Source organism: Dermacentor silvarum, chromosome 8, assembly GCF_013339745.2.
Source record: "Dermacentor silvarum isolate Dsil-2018 chromosome 8, BIME_Dsil_1.4, whole genome shotgun sequence".
Lineage (NCBI taxonomy): Eukaryota > Metazoa > Arthropoda > Arachnida > Ixodida > Ixodidae > Dermacentor > Dermacentor silvarum.
The window spans coordinates 9858792-9876984 of record NC_051161.1 but is presented as its reverse complement, the minus strand read 5'-3'; positions in this window follow the sequence as shown (position 1 = coordinate 9876984).

Genomic DNA, 18193 nt, shown 5'->3' with positions numbered 1-18193 from the left:
TCATCGGGTTTTGTGATAAAGTGCTTACAGTAATTTGCAGTTCAATTCAAAATTACGTTCGTGCCAAAATCTTGACGCCCTCTCCTTTTACCATTCACTTTCATTTTTTTTTTGTTTCAATCTCACAAAGTAATCAGTGTTTGTTACACCTTTCCAATGAAGCACACTCTGAAACTTGGGCTCCAAAACAAACGTTTCTCGATACAATCGCGGCAAGATTATCGCATTGCTTCCTATCAGGAGGAATACTTTCTCCTACGCGTATGTTATGCGATCCAGTATTTATTGTATCTTTGCCAAATTCTTTTCTCGTCATTATTAATTTTTATTAAATATGGTGTTTTACGATCCAAAACCACGACCTCATTATGAGGCATGCCGTAGTGGGGAACTCCGGAATAATTTGGACCAGCTGAGGATCTTTAACGTGCACTTAGATCACGGTTGTTGCACAATGAACGGGTGTTTTCAGATTTCTCCCCCATCGAAATGCGACCGCCGTGGCTGGGATTTGATCCCGCGACCTCGTGCTTAGCAGTCAAGCACCATAGCCACTAAGGAACCACGGCGGGTTATTATTAATTACCGCATCAAAAGGGGAAGGTCATTCTAAGCTACGGAAAATTAACAGAGAACATATGAGCGCGCGTAATTAACTACCTGTTCTGAAAGTTCGCAGGTAAGAAGAAAAACATTTTTATGGCAATGTTTCGCGCCCGCATTTCTTTGTGACAGCCTGGTGATTGAAATTTAAGGTTATAACTTTCGCATAGATGGTAAATACAATATACCATTCTTTATGAAGCACTGTTCATAAAAGTTATTGATTTTTGCCTCACTTGGTTGCTGTTATAATCCTTCCCACGCCATTAAACAGAGGAAGAACCCACGGACATTGTCTTCTTCTATTTCTAGTGCGCCATCACCAAATAAAGTTTTCTCCCACAAAAAGCACTCGCATTCTGCACTGTTCACATAAACCCATCCAGGTTAATGGATGAATCAAGAAAATGACTAGTTAATTAAGGCCTACCTAAACGACTGATTCGATAGACCAAGCACGGAATTATTCACGCTACTTCATCAAGCCACTTGTGACAGCCGAGGCTAATATCGCGCACAGTGAAGCCTGGTGCGCTGACTAATCTTATTATTCAAGCACACGATGCAACAAACCAACGTCGGAAAAGGAAGCGAGTTATAGGAGAAAAAGAAGAACGCAGAAAGCCTATATAGAGTGCAGGGATATGGATCGGGTTCTGAGGCGAAGCAGCAGGCAGAAAGGCCAACGTCAATTACCAGTCGGACCGGACAAAAAACGGCTGCACAACGGGTCTGGCTGAAGGAAGCCCGCAGCCACGACTCGGTGCTGGAGGGGGGCTCGCGGGATCATTTAGCCCGCGCGGGATCCGCTCGGGCGTGGCACGCTCCGAGCCGCGTGGGTGCTCGCTTCCACCGCACCGACGTCCCTGCAGACTTGCACGCACGCGCCGTAGAAACGTGCAGCGGCCTATGAAGTGCTCTATGCCTCGGCATATCGACTCGGACAGACAGGGCGTACTGGGGAATCGGGCGGTATTGAGACGTCGTATTGAGCAAGCCTGCAGGTGCCACGCGTACGAGACTAGACTTGGTCGCCTCCGTGCTCACGCATGCCCGGGCACGTTGTGTCTTCAAACGAATGGTAAGCAAGGGCCATTCTACACGAAACCTCTCGCGTGGACATCCTTATGCTGCAAACCTAAAGGTCAGCGAGCTCGCGACTGATGAACTGCCGAACGAGAGGGTCGCGTGCCGAGATCGAAGAGGGCGTAGCGTCATCAGCTTGCGTGTTGATACCGCCTCTTCGTTTCTCGCTTGAGGTTGGCTACTTCAGTTATGTAGAACGAGACGTAAACGGATGCACGGGGAACACATTGAAGGATTTCGTATAACGGTACTGTGAGTGACTCCCCGCAAGGCAGGCCCCTGACGTTCAGCTTTTCATCTGAAAAGTGTGTGAGGAGCCATGGATACGTAATATGTGGTGTTCTGAATTGCTTGGGAAATTTCGCGGGATAAAGCAGTTAGCTACCGGCTCGACATGAGGTGATTAATGCAAGTTATACATGTTTCAGCATGCCGAAAAAGTCTGAAAGGTGCGTAGGTGTTATTGCAGAAGCCCTCTAGCTCCCACATGTAGACTTGAATGGAAGTCGATCAGGCCAACGCGTGATATACCACCGTGCTTTGAGTGGAGGATGTTGTTTACGGAGCAAAACTATGATCAGCAGGCTAGTCCGCTAATAATACGGGCACAAAGCCGAGAGGTTATTGCAACTAAAGAACATATAAGCGAGCGCAGATGTCAACAAAGCTACAGACACGCTGAAACGTGTATCAATATTGTATCTATCTGCTGAAAGTTAGGACATTTGAAATCACAAACACGCAGAATCTGGCGTTTGCTGAAGCAGCTACGTCGTATTAATGACACTGATTAAGTTAGTAATTTGCCTCGTCTGTGTTTTTTTATCTCATTTTTATATGGCAGCTCTTTCCTATTTAAGGAAACAGTTATTAAACTATCTTGACCAACAAGAAGGAAACAAAGGTGCTGCCTTACCACGCTTGAATTTTATGAACAAAGTAGGTAAACAGATTAGATTAGATTTGATAGATAGATAGATAGATAGATAGATAGATAGATAGATAGATAGATAGATAGATAGATAGATAGATAGATAGATAGATAGATAGATAGATAGATAGATAGATAGATAGATAGATAGATTAGACAGATAGATTTACGTAGGGGATCAGAAGGAGGGCGGGAGGCATAGGCTATCTGCTGCTGAATTTCACGTATATATGGGCTAAGGTGTTATGAGTGGTGGAAATTACAAAAAAAAAAAAAATACCTATTAACACGTAAAAATCAAGAAGAATCAAATGGTGGATGACTTAATGTCGCACTTAAGCGCGACATTGACACAAAAATGAATAAAAACTTAAGGTTCCACGGTATAAATAAAAAGTTCGAACACATTTACACTGTCAGTACTTTAATGAAAGTTTGCACGAAAAAAAAAAATATCGGCACAGCGCATGATGTCTGCTTTGCAATGTCTGGAGAAAGCCACGGCCCAATATTGTTCGGAATACACCAGGAAATTCACCGGCATCGTGATCTTGAGCAAATGTTCATAGTTAAACAAAAAAGAAGAGAAAACACGAAAAAAAATTTGCATGTAGTAATATGTTCGAGCTATATTGAGGAGTCATGTTGGCACAAGGATATTTGCAAATTTGTTTTTCCAAAACGCGATACCTACATAAAAAAAGACATTTATCAATATATTGTATCCAGAGTTTCACTGTCTATATTTTTGCACAAATTTCACAGGCCTAAGGAACAGTGCTGTGACTGTTTGTGCAGAGCAATGTTAAGGGTCTGCCAAAAACAAGAAGATGCGCGTCCACGGCAAATGTTTGTCTGGGCAGTCATTTTCAGTAAGCGCGCTCTTCCTTGGCTTCACCCCTTCGGCGATGAAGAAGATATCGAAAATAATGCAATAAATTAGGCTTCACTGTGGCTAAAATGAAAAAAGAAAACATATTACGCGCGCCTACTGTGGCATACTGAGAAGCTGTACTAAATATATTTGCTGGCTAGCGGGTGATGCTTATTGAAAATAAAGAGCGATGACACACTGACACGTGTGAACATGTCTATAGTGCGCATACTGCCACACGCGTGGTCTTATATCCACGATTTACTGGCATGTTCACAAAGCGGGGGAGGAGAATGGGCACAGCAGAGGAAGACTTAAATATTGCATTGACGGTTCAGGAATTCAAGTTATAGTCGGGAAATAGTGTGACTGGTTTTCCAGTGGCGCGCAGGCAAGCAGCTTTGCAAGGCTCCAATTGAACGCCACTCAACTCTCGGGCTGTACGACATCGGCTGTTGATCAATAGAGTATTCAATGAAAACGTAAGTGAATAAACTTTGCATTGCGTGAAGTGAAACTTATGTGGCTCGCACGCTGTCACTACATTACGTGAACACATTCGCATATGTTTTATATTGATATGGGATAAACGGCTCTGTTATCCCTTCTGTTCATTTATGTGCCCATAGTACTACGTATGATAGAGCAGTTCGCAAGGACAGAAACCAACCAATTTCTACAGTAAACATTCCCAAAGGCGGTGGGAAAATGCCGAGAGGCTCCTACGAACTGGAAGCATGTGTGCATCCTACCCATTAAATTTTAAGTGATACCAGCATATTCCCTCAAACAAACAAATGACCGAGCATCTAAGACATTCTTCTGCATAGTGCCTCAAGGTCCTTCATTTTTAACAATTTAATAGAAATTCAGTGCTAAGTTTCCCGTCAAGGTTACGGCGACTACTTATTGCTCATGACGTTCACTTTAAGGCTCTGAATTAAATGCGACTATCGTATTGACAATATTTGTGCGCGGAGCTGTTCTTAAGAAGAGTCGCCAGCCAATCTTTATAGACGCCATAATATTAGAAGAGAAAGCAAGTCCCCAAGAAAATTTTTAAGAATGAAAATCACTGATCTTAAACCTTGGTCAGATGTACTTGCTGAAAGATTTTTAATAAAAATAAGCTATCCCGTGAAAGGCAGTCTGCGGAGCCCTGGGCCACCATAGGTGTTGAACCTCGAAAAGCCGAATCGCTCCCACTGAAGATCGCATACGCACGACGGCCGACTCCGCCAGTACCTGGAGTAAGCTCGACTGCACCGAATTCTAGATGCGATCACGCGTCGCTTCTTTGGATCCATTCGCCCATTTAATCTCCCGCAGAATCCTTTGACGACCGGCTATGGGCAAAAAGAACGCGACTACCCTACGATCCCAGGCGGGGCCTAATCGAATGACAGAAGGAAAAGAGGCTACGTCTCCTTTTACTCTTGTTGCTGTGGCGTATGTTGCGGCGCACATGCCTACAAAAGCACTGTCTGCATGAGATCACAATAGTTCGCACGTCGCCAAACTGCACGACGTGCCTCGCATGCCGAACATGTACTACAGGCTGGGTTTCAACTAGTTAACTGGCATGCAGCATACCGCTTCTGTTGGGACATGCATCCTAAACTTTGCTTAGTGCAGTTTAGTTTCAGTCAGGCCTTGTTTTGGTAGTCGGAATGAATAATTTATTCTCGCTCTTGGTTTGCACCTCAGATGATTAGAAGCCAGCTTGCGTCACGCACCTCCAATACTTCAAAAGCTCCGAGTGCACCGCGCCCATACTGCAGCGGTGAGAGAGAAACTTTGTTGCGTCCATTTTGTTTATTCGTGCGAACCATTACGACTCGAACCTCACATGCATTACTTCACAACTTCTTTCTGCTCTCTAGCATATCATTGTCTCCCAATTCACGGTCCAGTTAGCGCAGTGTTTCAGAAACTCTAGTAAAAAAAAAAGTAATGAAGAGATGTCCTGGCTCAGGTGAACTCCAGAACTTTTTTCAGATATGGTGCAATAAGAAACGTTATTTCTGGCTTTAGAAACGGACCTTTCAGGAAGCGCTGATTTCGTATCCTTCAGCAGACAAAGATGTGATTGCGCAAGGGAAAGCTTAGTTCAAATGCACTGTTGACCGCATTGTTAAGCAAACCAGGAGATATATTCAAATTTCAGTAACTAGAGCCCATGCAATTATTACACTTTGAGTGCGAAGCCTCTGTTTTGTTTGAGCAACACACATGAAGACAAATACGCTTAGCATAACTGAAAAGCCCGAGAAGCAGCTACATAGGCACTAGTGCCATGATTAGTCTGGTCATGTTATTGTTTGTGCACACACACACACACAAAAAAAAATGAAGGAAGAAAAAAAGGACTCGGCGTGTAGTTTTACACTGATACTCCATTTGATGTATCCGTTGCAAAAGTACAAACAGAAATGATTTTGAAAGCTCTAGCAGGCGAATTACTCTGAATATACCACATAAAACTGAGCCCGATCATCCTGTGAAAGTGTTCAAATGATCGAACCGACTCTGTTATCCTAGAGGAATGCGCAGAACCCCATCGCAATACCGCCCGGCACACAATCACGCATCGGGATGCAGAGAAAGCATTTTGCCTCAAGCGGCGCCAGCAGCATATTTTCCTTCTTATTTAAGGCATGAATAGAACCCTATGATCTCCGCAAGCAAGAGCCAGAAAACCTTCGTCGTATGCAGCGCTATACCGAAATCGCCCAAAACCGTACCACAAGTCGGGGCCCCCGGCCGTTCGCGTCTGGGCGCTCAGTTTCGGGGAACGCGCTTTCATCGCGATGCAGCCTCACGTTCGGATGCGCCACCGCATACGCATCTCTGCGAGCACTAGGCGATAGTCCGGCCGCTAAGCCTGCTTTAAAGCCACGGGAGCGGTGTCCTGCGGCTCGGAGAAGAGATGCGGCCACAACCCTCTCTTCCCCGCTTGCAATCTCACAGAGGATCCCTACATTGTTGCCGTGAAGCGGAATGCGGTGGAAACAAATCTGGGCAATAAAATGAGAAGCCACGCGTCCCCAGCTATGTTTCGTTATCACGATTAAGGCCGTTCCTGCGTTTACACGCCCACGCTTTGGGGTGAGGTCCCAGTAGGAAGACACGCTTCTCCCCTACCTGATATCGCTGCACACTGGCAGAAAACAAGACAGTGAAGAAAAACAGAAGATGGATGTCAAATAAACAAAAGAGCAAACACTAACAAAGTGGAAGAAGAGAGCGCGGTGAGGTGGTTCGTTTCTTTCCTGCTTCCTCGCACGGTGTTCTGCTTCTCTTTCGCTCCCGGCACAATCTTTATATGCTTGTTGGGAGCTCGTGTTTTACGAGGCCATTGTTTTATTTACAACGTCACTCGTGCACCCGTCACTGGCTTCGAGATAAGCGTGTATAAAACATCCCGCTCGGTCGCTGGACCCACAAAACGGCTGCTGCGAGGGTGACCGTACATCTGTGGGCTTTCCTATCTTTTGACTGGCTCGTCTAGACGTGGAGCGGCTGCTGATGGGCTCGCCGGGTGAAAGCACCACGTGCACCCCTGTGCACCCTTTCACGACCGACTTGTTCGGTGGTAGCCACTGTGGTAGCAGCGTCTGCCTAATCAATGCAATTCAATATGGCACGAGCTTGCCGGCTCAGCCCACCATCGCTTCCTACCACTCGCTTTCCCCTTAACCCATTGGAAATGGAACACGGGGGAACTCAGCATACAGCACGTGAAATCTGGGCACCGTTCAAGACAGCAACACTATCGACATTCCTGAAGCAAGGGATAATAATTTGTTCACGTCTCGGTTGCGTTACGTACGCGTTGGAATAGAAAGTGTAGAAGATCATGAAAATTTGCCGTAATGACGCGATCTGGAGGACAACCTGAGGTGTCAGCCTTGAGTGCAAAAAACTTACAAGTATATGAAAAACTCACACAAAAAAAAAGTACGAGAGAAAACTAATGGATTTATGTGCCCTAGCAATTCAATGCATTCATACATTCTTTCATTAGCAGTTAAGTGGAAATGGGAATAATCTCACGATGAACTTCACGCTATCGCTTCTCAGGACCAGTGCACCAACATAGGCCCACCTAACGTTCTAGCCCACATCAAATCTCCTGTCTGTTCATGAGGTTGCTGTGTGCAGCATAGTTCTTGCTACAAGACCTAACGAGAAGTAATCTTCCTGCATACTCGAATGAATTGCAACAGAGTACACGAACTGTCGAACTTGCGCAGGACACTGCGTGCCTCCAGAGCAAAGATTGCATTCACAAAGAATTTTGCGCAATAAAGCGGTTTTAAAAATTGTGCACATTCAACGCACATGCTATGTGAAGCGAAGCCTCCATGAAGCAGCTATTGAAATGCTTCGAACTTCGTTCCTGCGTCTTTGGCGTAACGGAAACTGGCGCGCGAGCTCTCGCGCACCCCTGCTGCACAGTGTGCCGAATGTTGTATCGGCTTGGATTTGTTCGTTTCTTCTTTATTTTAAATGTAGCAGCTGCCTCATATCCAATCCTTCGTTGTTGTTATGTGCCATAGCATGGAAACCATAATCATCCTCAACACGCGGTCGTCATCTCAAAGAGCCAGTTAACGTTGGCAGGATATACTTCCCGCTTCTTCGTCAATTCCCCGTTATGGGCATGTTTCATTGTATGGAAATGGTCATCATCATCAACATCATAGTCAACACGCGGACACACTTCTTGTTGTGTGTATGAACCTTAGTATTGAGATCATCATCATAATTAGCGCGTCGCGACCATCTGAAAAAGCCAGTTTGTGTTGGCATGAAGGAGGCATACGTGCGATTGTGGCCATAAGAAGTGTGTATGAGTAGCAGCCGAAAGATTTGGTGCATACGCTGAAGGCATGCGTATGCTTGCCTGATTTTCAGGTGTTTTGTGTAATATGTACGGATTTTTAATCTCTGTTTCTGCTAGTTCTATGTGTGGTTTCCCAAGCATTAAAGAAACGGAAAGTGCGATTGTGGCCTAATGGTTAGAGCATGGGACTAATGCGTTTGGAGGCTGAGGTTCGAATCCCGCCGCCAGAAGCGCTTCATTTCTTTATTATTATTATTATTATTTGTTAATGTGAAGGGGAATCTTCTCGGCGAGAACGCGACCAGCGATCGACCGACCCACAGACCGGCCTAAGTGAAACCACCAGATGGCAGGCAGGGAAGCTTTGCTTTAAAACAAGCGACATCCAGTCAACGTAGCGAACATCCAGCTGATTCTATACAGTTTTTAAGGATTAAAAGCTTTCTGAAGTCGACTTCTCAGGTCTTCCAATAGGAAACAGTCTTCCCATATGACCGTGGGTGTATAAACTGTCATAAGATCTGAACATGTTGGCAGCGGAGCAGACACCACAAAGAAGATGAACAACAACAGTACAATAATGCCAACTGGGTTTCTTGCCGCCTGAGCCACACCAGTATGCTGTATTGACAGCATACTCAATTCTGAAGATCACGAACTATCGCAACGTCATGTCGCTATGAATAAATTCGTCGTATATCATTCCTTTTTCGACTGCTTGTTCTTCAACTGTACATTTATGTGCACATTGTGCCAAGTGTGTTAGCGTGTCCACTATATTTGTGATCGATTCAAGCGCCACGAAGATAAATGCTCATCATTATCTCTATATGTAGCTATCTCTTCTTCATGTCGTTTCTGTCTGTTATCTAACAATATCGGTAAAAAATGTAATCGACCAAAGTTGCAAAGAGTGTTTCGCTTTAAAACGGCGTATATGTCAGACATTATTTGTGCATTCTTTCAACGCAAGTAATACAGCGGTGACTGTTGAGAGCAAGAAATACGGACATACGTACACCTCTCAAATGTGTTATAATAACGGACTAAAAGTAAACAAAATAGACGAATGGTGAAATGCTCCGTCAGCCGCATCTTTATTTGAGAAGCTTTTATGTCTCCTGTATCCGCAAAGCACGTCCCAAAAGCGGTTGACTATGCGGCGGTTCCACTCACTTTCGCGCGACACACTTCGAAGACAGCCACTTCCCGCTCGCATGACAGGAAGCCGGAAGAGCGTCCCGGCCGATTACATAGAAGGGTCGCGACCGCAAGCGGAATAAAAAACAAAGAAAGGAAGACCAGCCGCACTGACACCCACTACTACCAAAGCCGCACAAGAAGCGAAGTATAGTGAACCAGCACGCGAAGACAAGTGTAAGCACAGCTGTTTTGCGTAGGCGGGGACACGGGCGTAGTGGAGGCACTCGAAAGGAAGCCAAATGCATTTCTGGCTGTTTGCCTCCCAGTAGTTCTTACGGTTCCCGCGAACGAGCTGGCAGTCCTCTTTCGGGCAATCGGTGGCAGTAGCTACAAAACAAATAAGCTGGAGCACGCATCGCCGATAAACAATGCACCGGACGCACAGCGATTTCAGTTTGTTTTATTTTTCTGCCAAACAGACGCGCGGCAAATAAACAAGCAAGATGTAGGATCCAAGAACCCATCTGCCAGTATGTGTGCCCGGGATATGTAGAGGAAGTCGAGAGAACGTAGAGCTTAGAAAAGAACCGGCTAAACATAAAACTTGCGATGAAAGCCAGGCAACTTGTGTTTCCAGAGATGTGTAAGACAGAGAACGGGTTTGGTTGGGAGTAAAGGGAGGGGAAACAAAAAACAAAGCATTAGCGATGCCCAGAAAAAAAAATACGCATATGCCTTGCAACGCAAGAAAGAAAACATGCGGCGAGCTTATGTTATAGGTTCAAGCTGCTTCCCTGTCGGGCACTTGGAGGAGAACGACGCCCCAGTGGTTGTAAGGCCGACATTGAAGAGCGAAAACATTCGACACTACACGCAAGGCATTGCTTCGGGCCCGCTCAGATGAAACAAAGCGAAAGAAAATCAGAACCAAAGAGAGAACAGGCAAGAACGAGTAATGGTGAATGCTTGCGGACCAACTCCCGATTTAATATTGCTGAGTATACCTTTTGTTATTTCTTCTCCGTTCCCCGGGAATCGCCCTACGAGAGGCGAAAGCAGCCACGGCGAGTCCTGTCTGACTAAAGCGGTGCAGTGTTCGGGGAACTGTACACCGCACGACTCGGCTAATAAAGAACCCAACACACGAATACGTTCGCGTGCAGGAACGGTTCCAGGTTGGGCGGTGCCTTCTCACGCTGGTTAAACTGGCAGGGCTAAGAGGCAGTAGTGAAGACGCGGAGGAGTGCTGAATCGCCGTTAGGAGGTTTGTTGTTTACTTGTTCCTTATTTAGCAGTAAAGTATACTAGATGATATACTGAACGACGCAGAAAAGGACGTTTGAACTTGAAAAGTAGCGCACAACGAACGTGCCTTACAATATGCTGGGCGGTTATAGCTTGTAACTCGTACCTTTTAACAAAACTTTTGCGAACCCACTTCCTGATCAGCTGGCATCAACTATGTGAGCTCATGACGCGGCAATGCATCCCACAATAATGCACGCGTAATCTTGGCTGCGTAGTCCTTAGATCTTTACTGTTGTGTCGCTTCCATTCGCTAATGCTGACTCCTGAAAAATTATTACTCAACCAGCTCAGATAAGGCAGGTCGCGAAGCTCTTCAGCTTTCGCCTTGCTGCATAGTTCTAGCGAGACGCGGTGTGAGAACGAGCTAAGGAGCGAGCAAGCACGAGCGCGCGAGCATTTGGTCGAGGAGCAGCAGCAGGAACGGCGTGGAGTAGATTGTGTAGAAAGAATGGACGCACATAACTCGCTCGCGCCTTCCGGCGGCTGCTCGCTGTCGTCCGGCAGTAACGAACGGGGCAAAACGAGGGTAGCGCGCAGTCGAGTCAGCGGGAGCGCGCACGGAAAGACGTCGGCGGGGAACAGCGCCGTTTGCGTTTACAACCGCGCCGCCCGCCCACACAGCCGTTGCGAGAGCGAGCCTATAGCTCGGCTATCTCGCCCGCGTGCACGGAGACGACGACATGCACGCGCGTTTACTCTTGGAAAAAAAAAAAAACAAGAAAGAAAGGGTTCGACAGGGAGTCGGGGAAAAGGCATACTTGTAGGCGAATAAAATAACTGGTAATAAAACAAGCAAGGAACACTCCTCCAATGAAAATGTCCGAGTTCGCTATCCCCTAAAGAGAAGGCACCTGCCTCAGCAAATTTAGCGAGCCCAGGACCAGTTGCCTCGGCCAGCCAGTTCTCCTCTTTCTCCTCAGCTTCCACTTCCCTGATGCTGCGTGAATCCAGTGTTAACATCCAGTCGCGAGTATTGTTTTTGGAGTCATCATTAAAGCTGTAGCCCGAATAGAGCGGGGCCACGGAGAGATATTGTATTATCTAGTAAGTAGCGGTAAATAAGAAAGAAAGGTTCAACAAAGGTGGATACTTAATTATATCTTGCAATGCATTAGGAAAAGAAATATAACTTACCTGCTGTTCGTATTTAATGCTATGTCTTCTTGGTGTTGCTTGAAAGTAGTGTAAATACTGAATGTGGAAAACGCGCTTATAAGAATTACAATAATCATACATTTGCTAGACTGATTTTTAAAACAACTGGCTTGAAGTCAGTGCTTGGCAGGACCCACGACAAGTGCACTCTTGATTTACAACGACCTCGCAAAAATTTGGTGTCCCACGCGCACGCCTAAGATGTCAATTAGGTAATGTAGGATGAAAAGAGAAAAGGGTGAATGCATGAGATGTAATCTAGCTAGCACTGTCTTCTCTTTAGTTGATATTTGCTTTTCTTTCTTGCTTACGACGATTGATAATTGAATGAGATATACACATTTTAAGCATGAAACGGTTTACGACATATTTTCGGCTGAGAATGAGCAACCTCGAACTTGCTGCATTATCCCCCTCTTAATCTTCCTTCCACGGACCCACACACACCTCGCCTACAAACAGAGATACAAATACACAAACTACAATCCTTATTGAGCAATACATGCTTAATGATATTTTGGGGGAATGTAGTAGCTTCGTATTTTCTTTTCAGAACTGCATGGCGATTCATGAAGACATGATTGTAAAGTTACAAAGTCATATATTAGAAGAATATCTCGCATATTGAAAGCAGTTTGCGGTTTCGCGTACATGCTAGTTCATGTCCACTGAGAGCTTAAGGGAAATTGCTCGATCGCCAACCTTGGCTTCATTTATCAGTGCTTTCATGCTCAGTCAGCACATCTATAATAATATCATGCGTTTCGTAGCCATGTGCCTAATATTAATACACCAGATTGTTCTATTTGTTTTGTGTTCTTTCTAATGCCGCCACATTTGAAATAATTTCCGCAGCTAAAATGACAATTACTTTTTCACCTGTAAAGCGTGCTTCTTTACATAAAGGGTCTTCGTGCGGTGAACCATTCATGGTCTTTGACGAGAATCTTAAGTTTTTGTATAATTAATAGCAAATTTGTTGGCACTCGTCTTGTGCGATATAAGGCAAGAAACATTTTGATGCGAGAGCAGTCATGGTTTAGGAAATGAAGTTCATGTGTTCTGTCCGTCCGTGCGTGCGTTTAAGTTCTAACAGCTGTTCCACTGAATACCTATGGTAACCACTGTTCGGATGAGTGGCGAATTCCAAGAGTTGTGCAGAATAATGTGGCACGATGGCGCAAGACACGAGGCACAATACTTACGTGAAAATCGCACGTAAACGTCTATAAATTGTTTAATGCTATAAATGTGGCGCATTAATAATATTTGTTACTGGTCTTGTTGGTTAGTACTCACGAAAAAAATTGCTGCAACTAAGGGAAAGAATGAAGCAGACGTACGTACCGTGTATGTGTGTGTGTGTCTGTCTGTCTGTGTGTGTGTGTGTGCGTGCGTGCGTGCGTGCGTGCGTGCGTGCGTGCGTGCGTGCGTGCGTGCGTGCGTGTTTTCGCTTTTGCGCAAGTTGAGGATTCTGTTAAATACTCATTTTCGAATGCATACCTTGGTTTCTTTCCGTTTTGATTCTGTTGATGTGAAAGAGTATGTTCGGCGCTTGCATTGCACTGTCACGCATGCGTTCAGGAAACGTAGTAGAAAACATACGTCTTAAGCAAGAATTAACACTCCATGGGCGATGCCATGAGTTATCATCCCTGTCGAATGAGCCTCGAATTTGGTGTGCAAGTTTCATGGGTCATAGGCGCTCAGCTTGGACGAATGAATGCCATAAACTCGGCTTGATGTTTCTAAGAGAAACCGAAATGAAACCGCCCAAAAAATGCCTCCTTTTGACTTAGGCGTGGTAAACAGCAATGTCTGTCTTAATCCGTCGCCTCTATCGTGTACCTCTCACATAGCTACGTCCTCATGGCCTTGTTAAAAGAAACTTCACTAATTACAAAAAATATATTAACTCATTTTGTGCAGTAGAGAATCAGTTACTTCATCTCGCAATTAAAAACCATAACTTTATTGCCACTACACACTCAGACTTCTTTCGCGTTTCTTTAGTTTTTCATGTCATGGTTTTCCTATCCAGATAACATTCACTTCTCGGACACTAACACCCAACATCGATTCTTTCATTACGGATGGACGCTCAGAGTGCAAGGACATTTATGCAGATAGGGCGTAATTGCAGGCGTGAAGACAGCGACCGACAGAGCGGCTCCGAGAGCTTGCCCACGAGCGAGCGAGAAAGACAGCACACACGAAAATGTCTATGCAGCCGTGCGCCAGACCACGCCTCCTGATGAATACGTGCGGCACAGCAGAGGCGCGAGCGCGCGTGCTGGAAACGCAAACTGAAACGGCACGTCATGCGAAATGTACGAGCGGTGCTTTTCCCCTACATCTCGCACGCGTCCTGCTTCGTGCTGCTGACGCGGGAGAGGAGGCAGCGGCCGAGGAGGAAAGAGCCACAGGAGTGGCGGTTCACGGAACGGCGGCAAAGCGGGCGCCATGGGAGCGGCAAGAAACGTCGAGAACGACACGAACGTCCATACATAATACATGGAGGTTCGCGCGCTCGCGAGCTCGCTCGCAGTCGCGTCTATACAGCTCACTGGCTAGAGCACGCACCTTTCATTGAGCGCGTGCGGCCCCGGTTTGTACGTAGCAATGAACGTTTCGCCGGTGACACGGAAGAGCAAGGAAAAAAAAATAAAAAGCACGGAAGGACGCAGCGAGCCCGCTGGTTTGTGGCGCTACGCGTCTAGCAAAAGGAATTGTGGTGGGGCCGGGCATGTTTTTATATGTCGTTGAAAGACAAGAGGAACATAGGGGCGGAACTTCCCGTCGAGCCATAATTTCTGTGAGGGTGTGAAATCGTCCGGCAGAATATTTCTTTCTTTCGCTCTTTTCGCGAAACGGAAACTTACTGCTCTGTACAGCGGAGTACAGAGGACCTGCGAGGCTGATGTGAACGGCGAGCTTTCAAATACTGCTTAAAAACTAAAAAACAGAAGAAAAGAAAAAGTTATGAGAGGAAACATGTGAGAGCCAAGAATGGAGGAAATATGAGGTTGAACACGTCGAGGGTGGGAGCAAAGAATCAAGTAAATCAGGAGTGTTGGAACACGCTGTGGAGCCGAAGAAGCAAAAAAAGAGCCTGGATGGCGCAGGGTGGAGGTGGATGACGTAGGGGGGAGTCTTTATGGAATGGGAGAACGTCCACGAAGCAGCAGAGTTGCATTTGTGAGCGCTGCTTCTCTTTAGACAGGTGCTGCGCTTCCCACCTCGCTTCCAATCAATTCTCAGGCAGCGCGGGACCGCTCTCTGCGGTCTCCGCGCCGCCAGACGAGCTCACCGAGCCGGGTCGCAACCGACGCCCGCACTGCCGCTATAGCCGTGCGCGTTATTTTTCTCATTCTTTCTCAATGCGCACACCTCTTTGTCATACCCTGCGCGTGCGGAATCCCACGGCACAGATTCTTTACGGTGGCTTGCTTTTACATGCCGCACCCGCAGCTGCGAGAAGCTACAAAGGTTGTTCTCAAATAGTGCCAGGAAAGGAAACTTCTAGGTCGCGCCGGTTGCTGGAAATGATAACTTAGCGCGTGTTCGCTGAAGCCAGCTTTAAACGACGACTAAGGCCGTCTTATCACTTGGAAAAACTTGCAGGCAGAATCGCAAGCAAGGTTCACGAAGAATAAACTACCTATGTGTAGGCCAATTTGAGGCCTCGGGATGTAGTATCGCAGGATTGCATATGCTGTAGAATTCTATCAGGCAGTGTATTCGAAATTGTGTATTAACGCGATAGCGTTAAGGGCCTCGTGTCGCAGAAAATACGGTGTCGGCTTCGGCGTCGGCGTTAAGCATCGGCGTCTAGCGGAAATAATCATGCCGAACCACATCATCCCGACCCACCCCGACCACACAGGCCCTCAGCGTGGCGCAAGGCGTTAGTGAACAAAAATTGAATTTCTCAAAATAAAATCCGCCAGGAAAATGGTAAAGTACGACTTCACCACAACCTACAGGCGTGATAGCGCCGGATCGTAATTTGAATATAGGAGAAAAAAGCCTGATAAGCAGCCAGGGATCTTTGAATGCTATCGCGTTCCACCCTTAAATGTAAAGCTTAAGCGTCCTCCAATTCTGATGGTGTTTCGCTGTACTTTGGTTCTAGGCAACATTGAGGGGAGTGTTGAAAACCGAGCCTTTCTAAATTTTGGACACGCGCGCGCCAAGGGGCAACAGCAAACAAATATTAAAATAATAAAGAGAGGTCCTAGGGCCTTCACGTTTTGATATACGACGGCCTAAATTGCTCCTGTAAAAATGTCCTCCCAGCAATGCATTTGTGTTTAAAAGTGAAGCCGACTTTAAGGGGATCGGTGTAAGCTTGGTCTTTGTAAGCTGGCTTTCCCATGTTTTGAGCTGCAGTGAAGCCTACTCATAAAGAAAAATGCGATGCGAACGGAGCCCGATAAAGCTATGGCGTTCCACTCTTAAAGGCGAAGCTTAAGCGTCCTCCGATTTTGCACTAGCTTTGTAAGATCTGCAGAGAGAAATATTTTTTTTTATTTATGTAATAGTAACTAATGTGAATAGATGAAGCAAGAAAGAACCGATCTCGCAATGACTGTCGACGGTAATGCGCTTAGCCTTGAATCAATATAGCGCGACACAACGTATCTCCACCATCGGAACGATTAAGGCGGGTACTGCAGCGGGATTCCTCTTTCACGTAACCCTAAGAGCACTCGGCGCCATCTATCACCGCCGCCTGCGAAGCCTCCGAAATGCATGGCACGCCGGTGTATGCGAACGCTGTGAAGCGCGCCATGCGGATACCGGGCTCCTCTCTCGCGCTTCTTTCTGGACACAGGTATGCCATCTGGCGGTGCTGCCGAGAAGGTCGCGGGCGGCTCCGAGACACAAAGTGTGGCGTGCCGGTGCGTGCGAACGCTGAGGATTGTTCCATCCTTTGCCGCGTACCCAGCGGCACATACTTAGTGACCCCAGTTGGCTCATTGAAGAGCGGCACCCACCCAGGGCATTCATGGTACAGCCTGCTAACACTTCGGATTGCTGTCCTTGAGGAACCCTTGTGACGTGGGTTCGATTCTGTTCAGCATCGGAGGAATTTAAGGCGTCGTTTTCGTCATTGTAGAGTGGCACATACCCACTGGCACATATATACCTATAGTTACCGACGTTGGCGTCAAATACGTCCATTGAAGACCAGCACAGACCGACTGGCACATAACCGGTGACTAAAGTTGGCATCAAAGTGGTTCATTGAAGACCAGCACAGACCGACTGGCACATACCCAGTGCTCTAAGTTGCCTTCAAATAGTCTCATTGAACGGCGGTACCTACCCAGTCCCGCATCGACAGTGACTCACGTCGGCATGAATGAGGTTCGTTGAAGATTGGCACATATAAACACATTGCCACATACTCATTGACCCAAGTTGGGCCGGCGGTTGGTTTCTAACCCTGTTCCCTCAGCATAACAGCCAAATATGCTAATCATTTGACCATGGACTACCAGTAACCCCGGTAGGCGGGAAAACGTACGTACGTATGTATGTATATGTATGTATGTATATGTATGTATGTATGTATGTATGTATGTATGTATGTATGTATGTATGTATGTATGTATGTATGTATGTATGTATGTATGTATGTATGTATGTATGTATGTATGTACGTATGTATGTACGTATGTATGTATATCTATGTACGTACGTATGTACGTACATACATACATACATACATGTATGTATATCTATGTACGTACGTATGTACGTACGTACATACATACATACATACATACATACATACATACATACATACATACATACATACATACATACATACATACATACATACATACATACATACATACATACATACATACATACATACATAGCCCTCGGAAAGCGCGTGAAGTAACCTTAAGAATGCTAACGCATTAAAAACAGTTAACGCGAAGTCCTGTCAAACGCTTCAGTCATTGACTTAATAGTAACGCACGAATAACTGTATCCGCATTGATAAAAAAAAACGTAACATGAGGTCACCATAACTAAAGAGTAATTCAGAGGCGACCCTAAGTATTACCACTTCACCTCTTTTATTGCGGCGGGTTGTGCATGCACCATTACCTGCAGAGATCCAGTCCGCCTTTCACCGTAGGGCAAGCATAGTTTCAGGAGTGTTAACTCAACATGCACAGGTCACTGTACATTTCAATTTTTCTAAAGTTGAACGAATGGCGTCGTC